General features: G+C 39.0%; 1 protein-coding gene across 8 annotated transcripts in view; it reads right to left on the reverse strand.

Annotated features, from left to right (window-relative positions):
* Window positions 1-6282: 6282 nt before the first annotated feature.
* The window catches only part of LOC143996942 (uncharacterized), a 97088-nt gene continuing 88406 nt past the window's right edge, over window positions 6283-14964 (reverse strand). For 4 of the 8 annotated variants that reach the window (XR_013277623.1, XR_013277621.1, XR_013277618.1 and 1 more), the window contains 2 exons: window positions 12023-12162; window positions 6283-9359 (listed from right to left, as the gene is read on the reverse strand). The gene's annotated coding sequence lies outside the window, so the exon portion shown is untranslated. The remainder of the gene's footprint in view (window positions 9360-12022; window positions 12163-14964) is intronic. The other 4 variants (XR_013277620.1, XR_013277619.1, XR_013277622.1 and 1 more) reach the window with 4 other exon arrangements.

A 14964-nucleotide genomic window follows, 5' to 3' on the forward strand; every position in this document is an offset into this window, starting at 1 on the left:
TCCACGATGATATACAAATGGAAACCAAACAAATGGACAAAAAATGATTGCTCCTTTGGAGTCGGTAGAGTTTGGGGAATGTATAGTTCTGTGCGTTTTATATAGGTCAGTGAAATTTTGTTTTTTAATCTGCGTCGTCATTTACCTACCACTGATTGCTTCATAATTAAGAAGCATATTTATAGAAGGGGGCATCAAGAGAACACCGAAGTAGAAATAATCAAATCTGAACAAGTAAATACTTCTTCTCGTTGGTCTAAAACCCTAATTTGACAGATAAACAAAACATTCCTTCATACCAATCACTTCTGAAAAAGAAAAAAAAACATAGCTACCAGAATGATGAAAATGAACTGTCACTGGTGAATTTTCGCCATATTCGCTAAACTAAGGAAAAATTAGATTGTAAAGTGAAAAGCCTATTTACTATTCAACCCCTGCGTCATTATTTGTTTTTACTGAATATAAACTTGTTTAGCAAAAAAAAGGATTTTGCAATCCTGATCGAGATATACAACAGTAACAGTAATAGGTTGTTTATTACATTGTACAAATAGTACCTATTTTTTGTTTAATTATGGTATATTTATTTATGTGACCCATTGTGAATGTGCACAAGCTGTGTCTTTATTCAAACACCTGCAAGTACTTGTTATGTATGACTCGTTTCTATGGAAGTTTTTTATTACTAGAGCTTCTTTTCTAAGGTCTTTTGACCTTCATAATACATTTTTTTAATTGCTTACATTTTGTTTGAGACTTATAACATGTGTGGAGTCTCATTTTCTGGTGTAAAAAAATGACATATTCATTTTGTGCTGGTTTATAAGTGTTTATGAATACATCTAATCACTAGAATGTCACAATCACCGTAAAGCTTGTTTTAGTGTTTGTGTTTCACTTAAATTATTGTTAATTCTGAGTTCTAATATATGTTAAATGCTAGAATATAAAGAAATGTAAATATTATAATATAAAGAAACAATAGCTCTAAGGCCAATGTTAAGGGTAGCACCCCTCTGGACATCCTATATAAGTGAACTCTTTAGACTCCGGGGCTGATTTACCATGACTAATGAAAAAAAAAACAAAAAAAACAGAAGAAATTGGAACAATTATCCAGAGCAGTTTTCTTTCGTTATAAATTTGGGTATGAAGTGAACTGCAGTCAGCTTGGGGTCTAATTTAGTCTAGAGGTATAAAAATGGGAATAATTACCTAATTTACCACTCTCACAGGCTTCCTCCCCTCCCTACTCTATTCATGTCCCATCCCACAAAGCTACTACTCTCCTATGGTCATGCAGCCACTCCTTTGCCAATGTAATCATAGATGTCAAAAGCCTTTTAGGGCTGAAGCAGGAGTAGGAGCAGGGAACAGCTCTTGAGGCTACTGGAGGATGGTGAATAAAGCAAATATGCTTCCCTGCTATATAAGACCCATTATACCCTTAGTAGCTAGGGGCATGGGGGGGAGACACTAAATGTGAGCTTTAGATCAGAAAGGTGTTCATTGTAAGCATACAGGAACAGAATTGTACAACACAATAATACATTTCCAGGACATACAATATGCAAATATACAAATATACAAATTACAGCATATCATGTATGGGAAAGTTGAAAAAGCATCAACACTAAATATACAACAGCCAAAAGATCCAAGGCAGAAATTCAGTTCAATTCTGCCTTGGCAGGAAAAGCCTATCATATGGGTAATATGTACTCACTCATGCCCCCCCCCACCAATCAGCTTAAACTGGCTTAAACCTGACTGACTAGAAAAGTCTTGAGTAGTCTTGAGTAACTTAATATATTCATATTCAAAGCATATCACCTGTAGGCTTGGTAAGTGGGTACGTTTCCAGATTTCCAGTGAACTCGGATTTATCTATGCGCCTGAAACAATATCCATGCTATAGCTTCCTCTGAGAATGTCTGCAATTGCAGACTATCTAGGATGCCCAAGATGCACTGTTTAAGATCAGGCTGGAAGGACACCTAAAATATGGAATTAAACAGGCAAATGACCTCCCACCAGTACGGGGGTGTGGGGGGGGCAAGGGAGAGGTGTTTATGAGAGAGAGGGGTGTGTGAGAGAGGGGTTGAGAGAGAGAGGGGGAGAGAGAGGGGGGAATGAGAGATAGAGAAAGAGAGAGAGAGGGGGAGATAGAGAGAGGGGGAGAGAGAAAGAGGGGGAATGAGAGAGAGAGAGAGAGGGAAGGAAGGGAGGAAGAGAGGAAGGAGTGAAAGAGGGGGTGAGAGAGGGGGGGTTTTAATATGCCTGCTACTCACAATCATGGCCCCAGGCTGGTCTCCCCTGGGCTCAGGCAGCCAGGATCTACAGCTGTTGTGTCTACATTTAAATCTGCCACCTTTTTTAAAAGCCCTTTCTTAGCAGCGTGTGCAAGTCAGGGGGTGGAGTGTTGGGCGGGGCAGACTTAGCAGGAATAGGATGGAAGGCGGAGCAGATTCAGCCTCCTCCTGTTTGTACACACTGTACTGGGCACTGGTGCACAGTGCACCTTTCCCCCTTCCGGTTGGCAAGGGAGATGATACAGTGGATCCAGTACTGAAGATAAATACAATAGATTACTTGGGGTGGGTATAGTGGGGTACAGTCTCCCTTCCCTCATGCCCATGTGCCCCCACATTTCTGTACACAGGAGGATGCACTGGATGGCTCTAGTGCAAAGGGTGATTAGCATGTGCCCAGGCACACCTGGCACCCCCCCATGCGCCTATGCACAAGCCTCTAATTCACATTAAGGGAGCAATCATGAACAGTTGGCAATGCTTACACCCCTGGCTACTGCCTTTCCAGCTAAAGGCTGGTTTCACATGGGCTGTCCCATAGCACCATCTCCATGGAGCGGCAGATGTCAGCGGACATGTGTCCACTGACACCTGCTGGCATCCGATACTGTTCGCCAAAAAAAGATGGATGGGGATCCCCATCCACCCGGCAGATCAGATCAGATGGAAACGGACAGGTGGGCCACTTGCATCTGACAGCCCCATAGAGAACAGCGGGGCTGTTCCACTGCTGAGCAGGTGCATGTGCATTACGGAGACCACCTGTGTCAAACCAGCAAAAGGGGAGTGGTTGAAAGGCAGTAAAAATGTGGCTCAACCACATGGTGTATCTGCCCCCTAACCAATATTGTAAATGAGCCCTAAAACATCTTCAGAAAGCAAGTGTTGGTTACAGACATATCCTTTCAATTTGCTAGATAACTGCCGAATCCTAATTTCTTGTTTAAAAGGGAACTTGCTGGCAGAAATATGTAGGTTGTCATTACTGACCCTCATATGAAAACTATAGTGGCCTGGATTTAATACTTTTTCTGATCTTTGTGCTTTATGAGCTCAAAACCAATATATTCCAAGTGAAGTGGCAGCAAAGTCAGAAATCCTTGTCTCCATACTATTCCTTGGTCAGCAACTCAGAAGTATTAAGTTAGAGACTTAGTATGTCAGCCAGGCATCTAGCATTCTTTGGAGGGAAGTAAACAACTTACATATTTCTTTCATTACAATTTTTATTTTTTATATATAATTCTGTTTCATTACACATTTACTGTATGAATACAGCCAGGACTACAAAATCTTAGTCAAAAGATAATTTAAAGGGTAGACTTTTTTTGCACAATGTCCAAATCTCCTCTACTCTGCCTTAGCAGTCATTTTCCCACAGCATGCCACACCATTATTGTATGCATTGCCTACCCACTGTCATATGCATTTTGCTTCTGCAGATTTCTAACCATAGTTGTTGCATGCATCAGGATGATGTATAAATACTAGAGTAGAGTAGAGTATAATTGCAGTACCCATCTGCACCTTGATGGATGGACAGATGAACTATTTTTCTCAATGAAGGTTTTATCACCCTGGCTGGTACATTGATAGTGCAATGGGAATTTTACAGATATTGAATAGTATGGTTTCTGGTGGTCAGTTCCAAAGGTGAAAGATTAATTTTAGAAACATCATTGGTATGGCAAGCTATTTTTATAGTATTATAGTACTGTTGAGAATGGGTTTGTGTATTTTCTTTTCTTTTTTCTGTTTTCCTTGTTAAGAGGTTTGTGTATTTTCTACAAATAAATGCCTATGTAGTTTTAAGTAAACCAATACTCGAGTGTTGTTTAGTTTGTGCTATAAGGTGCATTAAAGGAAATGTCTTCAAAGCACTACTATGCACCATTAAATAAAAGTTGTCAAGGGCTTTGGAAGAGAAAACCTGCCCCTTCTCCACCCATCAAACAGCACTTGGTGTGTTAGTTATCTATCACTGAGTTCAAGCATTGTTTCAAAGGGTAACTTCCTCCTGGCACAGAATCAGCAGATAAGTAGAAATGTCTATGATAGAAGAGATACACACAGTTTTTTCTTTTGAAAAAGCCCACACTCTTTAGCAAACAGACTTCACTTCCACATTAAGGGCTTTTGGCAAACTGATTAAAGCTTTTCAAATGCTTGATAAATATCTGCTCTGGGCTAGATCTTACATGCTATGATTGAAAATACCAATGTGTACCGAATCTAAAAATTATCTTCCAATTTAGGAATGCTCAATACTGAGGGAACTACCCATGCTGTAAATGTCAGTGAAACTGTGACCCCAAACCATCACGCAGCCAGTACAACCCAGAAAAATTCAGGCAGGCTATAGATGGTGCAAATTTCTTTCCTACAACCATGGATTGCAGGAAAGCAATCAGACAATGCTGACAGGGGAATCCCTCCTGCCAAGACCTTGTATTCTACCAGTGGGGAGGGGGGAAGCCACCCCTGGCGGAAGCAGCTATAACAGCCGCTAGCGATAATCACAAGTAAATCTGGCAGGCTGATTGTACCCAAGTTGATGGATTGATCAACTTGGTACATTCAGCCTGCCTATACATGGTTTGAATCTCAGCCGGTACCCGGTCTATGGCCAGCTTTAGTTATGCCAATTAATGGTATTGTTGGCTATACAATAAGCCAGCTTTAACATTTAACTTGCTGAAGCCTGCTAATTATTTCTTTACTAACAGGGTCTTTCATAGTTTCATAGTTAGCAAGGTTGAATAAAGACACCAGTCCATCCAGTTCAACCTGAGTGAGTGTCTACAATTGTCCCTATCCCTGTACATTGCACACTCACATCGGTCCCTACCCTCAAGAAGCCCACAATCCAAGGTCCCCATTCTTATACTAGGGTCAATTTTGGACAGAAGCCAATTAACCTACCTGCATGTCTTTGGAGTGTGAGAGGAAACCGGAGTACCCAGAGGAAACCCCCGCAGGCACAGGGAGAACACGCAAACTCCAGGCAGGTAGTGTCGTGGTTGGGATTTGAACCAGCGACCCTTCTTACTGCTAGGTGAGAGTGCTAACCACTACACCACTGTGCTGCCTTAAAGTGGTGGTAGTTAGGAGTCTGTCACCTGTGTTTGTAATGTTATTGAAACTGGTACAAAGGCTTGCCTAAATTAGGCACAGGTACTGCTAAAAGAAACTACTACCAGAAGAGTGGCGTTTAGACTTGAATTCCCTGCATGTTATTTAAGGCAGTGGTTCCAAATTAACCATTCAATCATCCAACTTACTCTTAAATTATGAGAGTATGGAAGTTAAGATTCATCAAAGTGAAAGACTAAACCAGGAAGAAAAGCAATCTGTTAATTTTAGTACAAAACATTGATAAAGGAATATATTATCAACCTTCAGAAAAATGGAAAACTGCTTGGGCAGCGTGGCTTGTCCTTTTTGGATTTTGACAATTCGTTTTTTTTCACCAGGGATGGCTATAATTTATGTTGTTTGATGCAATTGTTTTCTGGCAAACCTATCGACTGGGTGAAGAGAACAATGAAGGGCTTTGGGGTCCTGAATGCCCTTGAAGCTGTTCTCAGGTGATTCCTGAAACAGGTTGAAGGGGTATGGGATGATCCCCAACACTTGGCCTAGGTACCCCTATAAAGTCTTTATACCCCCAATAAAAATCTACTTAAAAACCTACTCAAATGTATTAAAGTCCATATCTTTTGCAAATACTTATATTTATAAAAACTTGCTGTAAAGCCACAGTTAGACATATCTGGGAACCTTCTGTGTAAATATATATATATATATATATATATATATATATATATATATACATATATATATATATTTTTTTTATCAACCTCCTCACACCTCTGCTCTATTATTATTTATATTACTATATGCATTATTATGGTAGTGGATAGAGAAATCTTGCTGGTGATATTCCTGTTAAAAGGAAACAAAGAAGAATAATAAGAAAATTTATTTGTACATCTCTACAAGAATTTTTTACAGCATAAATAATACATGACTTATTTTGCTTTCACAGTATTAATTTAAACAAACTACACAAGCAAATGGAATAAATGCTAACTACACAGTCCTCAACTATGATTTACAAAAACCTACAGTAATAATTAAGTAATACTAATGTACTAAGCTGTTATCACATAGCACATAATGTGATATCAGACATTCACAAGGAATGAATTCATTATAAATATCATGCAATAAATTGCTTCTCTTTGAAAAATGTTTGTTACACACACAGAAAAAAATGTGTCAGCTATGAATGCAATGATCTCATTCTCTCTGTCTAGCACACTTTCAATAGTCTCAATCAAATTAATTCTGCAGGCAGCTGATAACAAATGCTACAGCAATAGAAGAGATATATGTGCAGAAATCAAAAGGAAATGAGGCAGTGCACACACAATATGAGAAATAAATGTTTAGCTACTGAATACCTTTTTTTCTTTATTATTTAAAGGTGATGAATTCAAAACAGCAACAAACTGAATACAACATTAGCAGTTCAGCACGGTGCTTATTTTTTGCTATATAACAGGGCTTAAAAATGTCCCAGCCACTTGATACATTTACAGCAATTGTACCAGTTGCCACAATATCCAGGACATCTGCTTAGTTGACCTATGAAATTAGAAAACATATATTAAAAAATATAAATTAGAAAATATTCCTTCTCCGCTCTAACCCCTGTACATAACCTTCACAAATATTATTCCTAGGAAGAGACAGTAGGATCAATGAATGCTGTCAAAGTACCAACAACTTAAAAATTGTATGGATTATTTATTTAAACCACTGTTGCGGCAAGGGGATGTTTGGGATCTTTTAGTACTTGGGATTAATGGTCTGTGGATTAACAGAGGTGCAAGGAAAGAGGATCTTTATGATTACCAATATAATTCTTTAAGGTTCTTAAACGTTGACGAGGATTAGCAATGTAGTTGTGACAAATAGTCAACAGAAGCTTTCATCCAAAAGTTAATCATTACATACGCAGAGGACCATTCTGATTGTATAATATTGATATTTGGCCTGCATCGCTGTAAATCAAGTCACCTTTCTGATAATCTTTGCTTGCAATAGTGACCAGTGGTTAGAAATCACTGCTTGCTAAGTTAAAATAAATGTTAAAATATATCTAAAATTATAATTATTTTTTTTTTTGATAGAGTAGGCATGGTTAAAATTAACATTATCAGCCGGCGATCCCCTTTCTGCTAAAAGCAATCAGGGCGGCTAATTAGCTGCTGGACCATTTTTAGAAGCGGGAGGGATCGTTCTCCGTGTGGCTTTCCTGTTTCCCGGGCTCACCCATTTTCCCGGGGAGCCTGGGATCTGATCCATCGGTTAGGGCCCATTGCCATAGAAGCGATTAAGGACTGGAATGTCATTGATCATCTCTATGGTCTAGAAGACCAGAAGTGACAAACATTTTATCACTTCTGGTTAGGAAAAATGCAAGCAAGGACATTTTTTTTGTGGAAAGCATGAGATAATTATTATTTTTTTGATCTCATGCTTTCAAAGGTAGAGGTGAGGTAACACGGCAAATGTTTTAGCAAGCATGACATTTTAGGTATCTATTTACTCTGCAGTGTAAATCAATAACATTATATTTTAGATTTTACTAAAAAATTGGGTTACATATAGTGGTTTATTTACTGAAGGCAAATCCACTTTGCACTGAAAGTGCACTTGGAAGTGCAGTCGCTGTAGATCTGAGGGGGACATGCAAGGAAAATAAAAAACAGCATTTTAGCTTGCACATGATTGGATGATAAAATAGCAGAGCTTCCCCTCATTTCAGATCTACCTCTTAGCCCTTGTACACGCGGTCGGGCATTCCGACAACAAAATCTGTCGGATTTTGTCTGAAACTTGTGTTGCATACACACCCTCGGACAAAGTTGTCGGAAAATCCGATCGTTCAGAACGTGGTGACGTTATTTCGTTATGACGGGATTACGTTCAGGCTAGTAGCCAATAGCTTTGGTCTAGGAATTTGATCTGAGCATGCGTGGCACTTTGTCCGATCAGAATTCTCTACAAACGATAGGACAAAGTCCCATCGGTCCATGTTGTCTGTAAATTTTATAGCCCAGCTCTAAGATATTCCGACGGAAACAGTCCGATGGAGCCCACACAAGGTCAGATTATCCGACAACACGGTCCGATCAGACATTTCCCATCGGAATGTCCGACCGTGTGTACAAGGGCTTAGTCATTACAGTGACTGAACTTCCAAGTGCACTTGCAGTGCAAAGTGGATTTACCTTTCGTAAATAACCCCCATTGTGTTTTTTGCATTAAAATTCATTAAAGTGCATTCAAATTCATTAAAGTATATTATCTCAAAAAAAAGAAAATGGCGTTTGAAAAACTGCTGTGCAAATGCTGTGCTGCATAGACTATTGTAAAGACCACAATTTTATTCTCTAGGGCCTTTGCTAAATTAAATATAATATTTGGGGGGTTAAATTAATACAGATTTTTAAATGTAAACAAAAAGTGTCAGAATTGGCCTGGTCTTCAAGTGGTTTAAAAAAAAAAAAATTGGCTTTAAATATAAAAAATGTAAATATATATATATATTAAAAAAAACACATGTTAAATTGCCCATGTTAGGCCTGAAGATTATTTAAAATCCCCAAAACATTATACATTTTCTGAAAGCAAAGCCCCTGAAGAATAAAATAATGTTTTTTTATGTCACACAATATTAGTACGACATCTCTTAAAATGAATACAACCTGTCACAGTAAGAAAATTAGACATTTTAGTCATGCCAACATCATCAACAACATTTTTCATTAAAAATCCACATCATTTATTGTTCACCTTAAAATATTCTGTTACAAAATTGCTGGCTGGTACATATTTATGTAATATCCATATGCTTTACTAACATTTCATAACACAATTAGCGATAGAACTGTTACAACAAAAGCTTTCTAAATTCATATGTGGCCATATGCATTTCAAAATATTTTTTTCATCAGGGCTTGGGTGTAAGTTCTGTAAGGAAAAAAAAACAGATAATATACAGTTACCAATATCTCCACATGTCTGCTTATTCAATATTGTGAAAATTAAAACCACAATCCTAGGGGTACAACCACCATGAACAGTGGCCAGACATGCAGGGCCCCCTATAAGGACCCCAAAAGCATACAAAGATAGATGGGCAACTGTAATGGTAAAGAATATAAACAAACTATTATGCCTGTAGCTTCATGTATTTGCCCAAAACAAACAGCTAATATATATTCTCAATATAATTAGAGATGTTTAATGTGGTTCAACAGGCTGAACAATTTTTACCTTCATGCATTCTATGCATGAAGGTAAACATCTTCAGTGTGTAGCTGTCTAATCACGATCCAGTGATGTGCACAAGAGCCAAAGCTCTCCTGAGTCTCTCCCTGCTCATTGGCTGAGATGCAGCAGTGGGACGGGGCTAAGCCTCGCTCTCTGTGTTGATAAAAAACAGAGTGGGGCTGGGGAGTGAGCATGCTTGAATGCACCCATACCAGGTGACTTGCTATGGGGGCACTTGGGAGGAGGATCGGGCTGCTCTGCGCAAAACCATTGTGCATAGCAGGTAAGTATGACATTTTTGTTATTTAAACATTTTTTATTTGAGGCAAACTCCTAATATCCATTAGTAGGAGATTAAATACATTAACTGGCAGCATATGCAGTTGATATTCTTTTCTTTGTGCAACATCCCAAAACCACACAGTATGTACTACTGGAAATTTCACATGTTAAAATAAACTTGAATATATTAAATTTTTGAACTTTTATATTTCACCTAAAGAGGTCACCTCTGGCCATCCTATCCTTACAGGTGTTTGGGTTTTGTGAGTACCTGAGACCTTGCTTGTAAAGTTATATAGTTCCTTTTCTATCATGTTTGTCCTGTGGTTCATTATCTACATTCTCATTCTGAGTTAATTAACACCTCAACTAACTTGTAGTAAGGTCTTACTGTAATTGCTTTGCAGTAACCTTGAGAGTGATTCTCTGCTGGAGAAACAAGCCTAGTGAAAGTGTGGGTGGAGATCTAATTAAGATCCATTGAATGAATTCATTTTTACACAGGGATTTTTATTAAAACTGATATAAAAATCTAAGAATCAGATATAAAAAAATGAATTTTTTTCCTTCTTCTAGTACTTGTGTCCCTTTAACCGCTTAAGCCCCAGACCATTTGGCTGGCCAAAGACCAGACCACTTTTTGCGATTCGGCACTGTGCCACTTTAACTGACAATTGTGCGATCGTGCGATGTGGCTCCTAAACAAAATTGATGTCCTTTTTTTCCCACAAATAGAGCTTTCCTTTGGTGGTATTTGATCACCTCTGCATTCTTTTTGCGCTATAAACAAAAAAAGAGTGACAAGTTTGGAAAAAAAACGCATTATTTTAAATTTTTTGCTATAATAAATATCCCCCCAAAATATATAAAAAAACTTTTTTTTTCCTCAGTTTAGGCTGATATGTATTCTTCTACATATTTTTGGTACAAAAATAGGGGATAGTTTTATGGCATTTTTAATAATAATTTTTTTTTGCTAGTAATGGTGGAGATCGGTGATTTTTATCGTGACTGCGACATTATGGCGGACACGTCGGACAATTTTGACCCATTTTTGGGACCATTGGCATTAATACAGCGATCAGTGCAATTAAAATTGCATTGATTACTGTAAAAATGTCACTGGCAGTGAAGGGGTTAACACTAGGGGGCAGTGAAGGGGTTAATATGTATCCTATATGGGACTGTGCAGGGAAACTCTGTATGAACAGACGATCTGTCAGTTCACTGCTCAGAGAACTGGAAACTGTGTGTTTACACACACAGCTCCCGGGTCTCTGTGTGCCCCGATCGCTGGGGCCCAGAGGTGATTGTAACCGCCGAGCACTCGCATCGGCTCGGGGAACGAGTGGGGGACGCGTGCCTTTGGTGGTGGACAAGCGCCCCCCAGTGGCTGTTTCTGCTACTGATGTAGCATAACGGCGATTCGCGCAGCCGAGTCATGCTGCCGCAGTACAACTCCGCCGGCTGGTCTGCTAGCGGTTAAACCAAAGGTAAACTTTTCCACAATCTATAACATATATGTTATATGAATAACAAAGGGTATTTCCAAGTGTAAAATTTTTACTGAATTAGCTAAATGTTGTCCTGATTATGAAAAACATTAGATGTGGCAAAAAAATTGTGCAGCATTTTAATGGCATATTTATAATTATTGTGTGCAATGTCTGCTTTCTCTCCTCCTTGGTTTTGTAAAACGGCACATGATATGATTAATCAAGATTATTTTAGGTACTATATAGCACATTACCTACATTATATAGTAAATGCAGGGCTGTATTTAGTTATCATGCTACCTTAGGCATATCAATCTTTTGTAAAAACCCCACCTCACCTCTACAAACCCCAATTCAAGCCACAATTCAAGAGAAAGGCAAAGATGGGTTTACATTGCTTGGAACTATAACAAAACTTTTGACTCCTAATAATATTCTTTTGTCCTCAGTCATTCTCTTGATGAACCTAAAGTTCAGCTCCAGGAATAAAGCAAAAATTACTTGTGCAGCGAGGCTCCCCCACACTGCAAGTGTTAAATGCTTTTTACATATAGGGGTAGAGAAATAGGCTGTGATACTTACTCTATTCTGCGGTTTAGAAGGCTCTCTTCATCTGTGTGACCGATCCCCCACAACCTTCTCTCTAAGGTGTTCTGGCCTGTGATTGCACTATTACCTTACAGTGATTTGTGTTGGATGACACTGAGGGAAGGTCCACAGTTCTAAACATCAGGAAGAAAAGGAGTAACTTAGCCTTTGAAATTGGAAATATAAGTAACAAATCTTCTTCCTCTACCTTCCTAGAGCAGCCTTTTTCAACCAGGGTGCCTTGAGGTTTCTTCAGGGGTGCCTTGGCAAAATGCCTAAAAATTGCCCCAACATTGTATAAAATTGTGGATAGATGCATGTGGGTAAATTAAACCTGCCTTTTAGTTACACAAAGCCACAGGTTTTCATTGTACATGATTACAACCTTCTAGCGCCCAACATTCTAATGGCCAATGACATCATCAGTTGAGAAGGAGGATGTCAGTTGCCTGCGTATCATCCTTGTTTGACCCTCCCTCTTTGGCAAGTGATGGAGAAAAACTGAGGGAGATGAGAAACACTGGAATACTAGTCAGTAGGGATGGGGCGTACACCCTTCAGTTTGGTTATACCAGAACACCTCGAACAGGCAAAAAGTTCTAGCGAACTTGCAAACCCTATTAAAGTCTACAAGACACGAACATGAAAAATCAAAAGTCCTAATTTTAAAGGCTTATATGCAAGTTATTGCCTTAAAAAGTGTATGGGGATGTGGGTACTATCCTGGGGGGACATGGATCAATACATTAAAAAGTTTTTGAAATGATAATTTTTAAAGGAGCAGTGATTTTAATTATGCTTAAAGTGAAACAATAAAAATGATATTGTGCCTGGGGGGTCCCCTTAGTCTGCCTGTAAAGTGGCATCTGTGCGATGTGTAGAACAAGTCACAGCAATAATTACATTTCTAAAGGAAAAAAATTAATTCAAACTTGCTTGTGGCTGTACTGTATTGCTAGCTCCCAGCAATATAGATGAAAAGAAAAAAAAAACAAAAAAAAAAAACGCAGTGGCCCCCCCTCCCCCCCAAGTCCATACCAGGCACTTCAGGTCTAGTATGGATTTTAAGGGGAACTCCATGCCAAAATTAAAAAAAAAATAGGCATGGAGTCCCCCCAAAATCCATACCAGACCCTTATCCAAGCATGTAGCCTGGCAGGTCAGGATAGGGGGGCGAGTAATCACCCCCCTCCTGAACAGTACCAGGCTACATGGGGGGTGGGCGCTTTGGGGCTCTGCGCCCCTTACCCCAAAGTACCTTGTCCCCATGTTGATGGGGACAAGGGCCTCTTATCGACAACCCTAGGCTGTGGTTTTTTTTTTGTTTTTTTTTGTTTTTTCTTTATTTATATCCAATTTTTTTTTTCATAACAAAATAAATACATGTATGAAAAGGAGAGGGAACATATTCATACATATACAATATATACAACACCAGAAGAAAAAAAGATTATTAGTTTAAACCTACTCCATTGTAAACTTAAAATACCTCTCTACTCTCCCCCTCACACCCCCCCCCCCTGCCCACCCCGCCCTTCCCTTGTAGAATCGCTAGTGGGTTACCTCTTAGTGACCGTATTTCTAACCGGGTAATATTTTCTTCTGAAGTTTATTGTGTAATTTCCTCCACATATCTCCAAGACAATTTAAATTCTTCCCACGATGCCCATTTATTTGGGCCTCCCTCTTCTGCTAATAAGTCAACATCCCCTTCGTTAAAATTTTCTATTTTTTGTATTTCATTTATACGGAAAATCCAGTCCGATATTTTAGGGCTCTCATTTTCTCTCCATTTTTTTGGGATTAAATTTTTGGCGGTGTCTAACAGGATTGGAATTAATGAGGTTTTATATTGCTTTATGGGTTCATCTGTCCCATGGAATAGGACAATCCACGGATCTTCTCTTATTTCCTTTTTTGTTACAACTTTAATTATCTCTAAGATTTTTCTCCAGTAAGTTTTAATAATGGGGCAGTCCCACCAAATGTGGGCCATAGTCCCAGTTTTTTTACACCCACGCCAGCAATCCGCAGATTGCTCTAGTCCCATTTTGGCCATTTTATCGGGTGTCGCATACCACCTTGCAAGGCACTTGTAGTTCGTTTCTATCAATTTATTATCTACTATCCCCAAGTGAATTAGTTTAAAAATCTTATTACGAGTTTGTGTGCTACATTGTGACCCCAGCTCTAATTCCCACTTTTGGAAGTATGGTGGGTCCTCCAATTCGTCCCCCTCAGAAAGAATCTTATATAAAAGCGTAATTTTTTTTTTTGATTTTTCTCTCAGACATAGACGCTCCAGGGGTCTCAGTTCCTCTTCACTACGGATTGGCTGAGGTAAATTTGAAATGAAGTGGCTAAGTTGGAGGAACCGCCACCCGTCCATTTTCATGAGGTCTGTGTCCAGACTAAGTGCTTGGAGTGAGGCTATTTTACCATTAACTAATATATCTTTTAATTGTGCGGTGTCTTTCCTAATCCAATTACCCCCCACCTCCTGTTTGCCCGGAGTGAAAAAATCATTATCTTTGAGAAAAATCAAAGGTGAATTGTACCCCCACTTGTTTTGTGAATGTGTTCGGTCCCAAATCTTTAAGGCTAAACGTGTTATCTCGTGAGCGTGAGGTCCAATGGACCTAAACTGTGGAGGGTTCCATATCGTGCGACCTAAAAGTGCTTGACTCATTGTGTTCTCTACACTCACCCACCTCTTTTTATTTGCCTCTTTCGCCCATTCAACTACTCGAGACAGAACCACTGCATTGTAGTATCTTTTTAGATCCGGGACAGACAGTCCCCCTTGCCTTTTTCCCCTGCATAACACCCCCATGGCAATTCTCGGTTTTTTATGTTGCCAAATATACTTCGAAATTAAATTTTTAATTAATCTAAAATAAGCCGAAGAGAGCGGAATGGGAAGCATTTGAAACTTG

Source organism: Lithobates pipiens, unplaced genomic scaffold (assembly GCF_037356315.1).
Source record: "Lithobates pipiens isolate NorthernLeopardFrog02 unplaced genomic scaffold, aLitPip1_a1.2 Scaffold_19, whole genome shotgun sequence".
Lineage (NCBI taxonomy): Eukaryota > Metazoa > Chordata > Amphibia > Anura > Ranidae > Lithobates > Lithobates pipiens.